A 6,000-nucleotide genomic window follows, 5' to 3' on the forward strand; every position below is an offset into this window, starting at 1 on the left:
CTGGACCCCACACCACCCCTGCCCCCAGCCTGGCCATTCTTGTCTTCCCAGCTGCTATGCTGTGCCATTTGGACTGACTCACCATCTCATTGTGGATCCTAAGGTTGTTGTGCCAGGGTCTCAGATGTCAAGTTGGCTCTGACCTGGGGAGCCCCCATTCCCACCACAATCCCCACAGTTAACACTCCAGCTTCAGTGGCCTGTCAGCTTCCCAGGGCTCTTGCCCAAGGAGCGCCTCATATATGGCTCATTTCCTCCCTGTCCCCTTCAGGGGCCTGAAGAAGCCACTTGGAAAATTCAATCTATTTAGATGCTAGGGCTCTGGGGAGCCAAGCAGAGAAAGGAAGGAGAGAATGAAGGAGAAAGGAACTGAGGGAGGGAAGGAGGGAGGATGTCTTCAGCACTCCGGACAGCTCCAGCCTGGAGGAAGGAAGGCTGGGCAAGCCGCAAAAAAGAAAGCAGCATTACTGAGCATCCAGTATGTGCCAAGCCCTGTGCTGGGCAGCGTTTATACAACCTAGTGAGACAGGTATTATTGTTGTTCTCACTCTATAGATAAGGAAAATACTACCCAGAGAGGTTAGGTAAATTGACCAAGGGCACAGAGCTAGTAAGTGGCAGGGCCAATTACATGTCCAGGCTTCTGCTCCTCACACCACATTGATTCTTTGGGATTATAATGGTGATTTTTCTATCTTCCTTTTTGGGGTGAGTCTTTTTATGAAGATAGATACTATAGTCCAGTGGATTTTCAGCTTTTCCTTCTCTACCTGTTCTCTCCTACCTAGGTGAAATTGACTAAGTACACTAAGTATTTACCATGTGCTAGTGATCCCAATTCATTTAACTTTTACAACCTTATAAAGTGGGTGTTGTATTTTCCTTACTTCACATCACTTTATTCATACTAACAATATTGACTTACCACCTACTATGTTTCAGGCACTGTTCACTTAAGATAAACAAACAAAAAAAGCAAAAAAAAAATTTTCCCCTTCACAGAACTAACTTTGTAGCAGGGGTAAGCTATTAAAAAACAATAAACATGGTAAATAGATTTATTTTTTATTTTACATAGTGATAGTTGGTATAAAAAGAAAAAGTAAAGAAAGATAACAATGTAGTATAATTCAACATAAGTATTTTATATATTGCTACTCAATCTTCATATTTATAAACTTAATGGTCAAGGAACACACTGGGTGGATGTGTCATAAGTCAGTAATTATCTTTTTGTTGTATATTTTTAGCCCTAATCTTTTTCTGGAAGGATTTTAGGGCCCTTGTTGATGTGCCCGACTTATGCTTTTTGCTCTCAGATCCATTTGCTGACTTTCCCAAACCCGACTGGGCTCCCAGTAGGGAGGTTAAGGAGGCAGCTCTATCCCACAGAGAGCTGACTTGAAAACTTCACTCCCAGCATCCCTTGCCTCTGGCTTCTGGCTGGATCTAGCCAAGAGGAGACATTCAAAGGAGAATGATGGAAAGGAGAAAGAGAGAAGCCAGAGATTCCCCCACCCACGCCCACATGTAGAGGATATCCCAGCAATGGCTGTGTCTCTCTGGTCCTGGCCTCTTCAAACATCCTTCCTGATGTGGCTCAGGTACTATACCACTTTCTTTCCCCCTTTCCCCTTCCCCAGTAGGGGTGGTAGAGGTTTTCTGCTGTTGCTGATGTGTGAACTGCTTCATATCCCAACACTTTTGTAATTGCTCTCCTACTCTAATTTCCCACTATTGATGAGGAGTGTGTTTTCCAGAGTATACCATGACTCATATATTATATATTTGAGTTGTTTGCAATTTCTCATCAATATGAATAATTCTTTAATAAATATCATTCCTGTATCATCTTTTTAATTTTTCTTTATGATAAAACTTAGAATAGCCAGACTAGCTCAAAGAAACATTTTTAAGGGACTCACTACATATTGCTTCATATTGTAATGTATTAATGTCAACATTATTGTCAAAATATTCTTCAGATAATTGGAGACATTTGAAGATGGACTGAGCCTCAACTGATACACAGTTATTTTTAAGATTTTTAGGTGTAATAATGGCAAGGTGGTTATGTAAAGAAATTTGCCATTTGTTTTCAACTATGCATATTTGAATTATGTAGAGGGAAACGACATGATTTCTGGGATTTGTTTTGAAATTATTATACAAATTGGGAGAGATAAAGTATGAAAATATCTTAATTTTTTAATGTAGGCTATGGTTGTACTTGGGTTGGTTATAACTATTCTTCCTACTTTTGCTTGTGTTTGAGAACTTGCATAATAAGAGAAAGTAGTGTTAATACCAATTAACAATGTAGGTATACAAGTTTCACCAAATCCTCTTCAGCATTCAGTACAATAATTTTTTAAAGATTTATTTATTTATTATTTATTTGAGAGAGAGAGTGCAAGAGCTAGTGTAGGGTGAAGGGAGGCCCAGAGGGAGAGGGAGAGAAAATCCCAAGCAGATTCCCTGCTGAGTGCAGAGCCTGACATGGGGCTTGATCCCACAAACCTGAGATCATGACCTGAGCCAAAATCAAGAGACCGACTGAGCCACCCAGGCACCCCTAATTTTTAAAAATTCAACTAGCATTTAAAAAAATCATACATTGTATTAGTTTTGTATGTTGTATGACAAATTACCACAAACTTAGTGACTTAAAACAGCATATGTGTATTATCTCAGTTTCTGTGGGTCATAGGTATGGGTGCAGCTTAGTGAGACTTCAGGTTAAGGTCTCACAGGGCACAATCACAATATTGGTCAAGGTTGAGGTAATCTGGAGGCTCAGCTAGGGAAGGATCTGCTTCCAAACTCCCTCAGGTTGTTGTCTATAGGATTCATGGGAACTTGCTTCTTTAAAGCCAGCAACAGAGTCTGCTAGCCAGATAGTCTTACAAGATATAACAAAATCTAATGCAACAGAATCATCAGAGTAGCATCATACTATATTATTTACCATATTCTTTGGGTTCAAAGCAAGTTGCAGGTTCCACTCACACTCAAAGGGAGAGTTATACAAGGGCACAAATACCAGGAGGCAGGAGTTGTGGAGGCAACCTTAGAATCTGTCCACCACAGGCATATAATAGTGGAAGAAACTGAGAGCCTCAAGGAGTTCTTTCCACAGCAAACTGGGTCAGGGCTAGAACTAGAACCCATGCTTCCTATGAAAATCATCATCACTAGCTTTATGATTCTGCTAAGGGGAGAGCCAGAACCATCTTCTTTCCTTCCCTCCATACTCCACCACTAACTTCTATCATCTTCCTCTTGCTCCCTGCCATGCTCCATGCACGACCCCATTCTCTAGTCTAAAATCTTCTCTTAGGAGGACATAAAGGTCATTTTCGCACTAAGGGACTGATGGTAAATATAGACTTACTAGGATTTCCAGCCCAGGGTATCTGCTGGGCTGATACAGACAATAAGGCAACAAGATGATTTGCTCCAAGAGAATTAAGGTTGACTCTTAGACACTTGGGACCATAAATAATCACTGGGGAGAGTTTTGGGATGGAAGAAATAATCAGTTACGATTTAAGAGTGGATAAACCCATCATGGCACAGTAACTAGGAACTCTGAGGTCTATAGACTTAGGTTAAAATCATCAACCCATCATTCACTTTCTGAGTAACCCTAGGCAAGTCACTGAGCCTCTCTGAGCTTCAGTTTCCTTATCTAAAAACTGTGATACTATTATAGTATCTATCTCACAGGGAAGCTGTGAGGTGAATGTTAAAGCATTTGGTAAACGATGAACACTAATAATGATAATAATCACCATCATCACCGTTACCAAGCACTTACTAGATGCAGGTACAGATCACATAATTCTAAAAAGAAAGTGCAAGAAATACAAAGTAAAAAATAAAATAGAAAAATAGAAAGTTCTCAGTGCCCTTGAGTCATACAGGAGAGGAGGGTGTTTAAAGAAAGGAAAGATTATATCAGTCAGGATCCCAGCTAGAAGCAGAGGTACACACAAATTTGGATAATTCAAGGATGATTTATTTACCAAAGAACTGTTCACAAAAGGATATAGCAGTAGTGAGCTGCTACCATTCTTGGCTGCAAAGGGAGGGGAGGCACAGTTACTAGCCCCTAGGAGGATAAAGTCATGAGAGAAGGCTGCCTTGATGGAGGCAATGACCTTTGGTTGAAGGATACAACCAGTTTGAGACAACCCTGCATGGAAGCAGCAATGGAAATAAATATCTTGACCTTGCTCCTTTTGATCTCCCAGGTCTCTACTTGGTCAAACCCAGGCAGAAGCCAGCAGGCACGGAGGTTTGATGGTGTTTTCACACATGCCCGCTTCCCAGGTCAGAGTGAGGGAGGTGGAGAGATCACCTGGCAGGCAAAGGGAAAGTGTGTGGTACAGCCCACCTGTCCTTCATCCAGGAGAGGTTGTCACTTAGATAGAAGACATGAGAAGTCCCTTCAGCTACTATATTAGGGGACTGTCAATTCACCCTACAACCACTTGAAACTAAAACATTAGTCACTACTAGTGTTCTTTGTATAGGAAAGTGGGTACAAAAGAAATAATTTACATAGCACATGGCTGCTACAGTCCCCATCTCCAAAGCCTATTGGTCATCTGAGGTACCAATCAGAGCTGCCTCCATCTGCCATTATTCTATGTACCCTTAGCCTCTTACAGCATCTCAGGTGGGGCTTCTCTACCTGGTGTAGTGATCCAAACCTTCATTCCTGAAGGAACTGAGTCCTCAGTGGCCTGCTCTTTACTGATTTACCCCATTTACTATTGATCAGGACCGAGTGGCAAGGGAGGACTAACAGGGTCCCCAGTTAATGTCCTGGGTGCTGGTTACAGTCCTCCCTGCCACTGTGAGGCAACAAATGACATTTCCTCATAGCAACTGGGACCCATCACTTGGCTTCTATAGTAGTGATTCCCTTCACTGCCTGTTGATTCAGGGTCATAAGGACAAAATGGTCAAGGGACAGCTTCAGCTTCCAATCCTTAAGATGAATTGTTGCATTCTCCAGTGGAACTGTTTGTCTCCTAGAAAATAAATGTTCCAGACTGCCAGGTCCAAGATCAAGCACAAGTGGCAGCAAACATTCTTCCAGTGGGTTAAGAATGAGAGAGGCCACTGCTCTTTATTTTGGTTTCCAACTGTGCATTCTGTCCACAGGAAGACAACACACTCGGTCATAGTATAAAGCATATATTGCATCCTGTAAGTACAAGCCAGCGTTTCCAGCTCATTCTGTAACTGAGCCTCAGCAGACCATCCCACAGTCCCATCAGGCCAGATGCTTCTGGATGATGAGAGTTGAAGTTAAATCAGCAAGTCCACTGCTGCTTCTTTGCAGTCAGATGCTCCCCTTCTCAGATCACTGTTGTAGAAGTCACTACAGTAAAACCAGGAATAACAGTTCTGACAAAAACAAAGTGGGCAAGGAAAGCAAATCTATATACAGTTATAGTCCTATCTCTGTGAGTAGAAAAAAGTATTGCATCCTCTATGAGGGGAAAGATCTGATATAACAGGTAGGTGGCTGAGCCTCCTAGGGAAATGGTGCTAGTTTGTGTGTTTAGCGTGGCCTCTGCTACTGGCAGGTTGGGCACTGAGCTGTGGCAGTGGTCAGATGAGCCACAGAAGTCCATGTTATGGAGCCCACACACAGTCTCCATTCTGGCTGCCATGGCCACTTTGTATATGAGCCCATTAAACAAGTGCCTGGAGTGGCTGGGAAGAAGCTGACTGATAACCACAGCTCATCTTGTCCGTCTAAGTATTGAGGGCTTTCTCTGGCATGCATGCCCTCTGGTGGGGCATTTGCATGGGATGTGTATCTTCATACCCTGTGCCTATTCTGAGAGAACTATCCACAGACCTCATTGACACCAGTTTTCCTATAATGAAATAATACAGTATAAATGAATATACTAAGACCTTGGCCATCCAGATGACCCATTATCAACTACCCATGAGTCAAAGCAAATTAGTTCCTCA

The sequence above is a fragment of the Canis lupus genome, chromosome 23 (genome assembly GCF_048164855.1).
Source record: "Canis lupus baileyi chromosome 23, mCanLup2.hap1, whole genome shotgun sequence".
Taxonomy (NCBI): domain Eukaryota; kingdom Metazoa; phylum Chordata; class Mammalia; order Carnivora; family Canidae; genus Canis; species Canis lupus.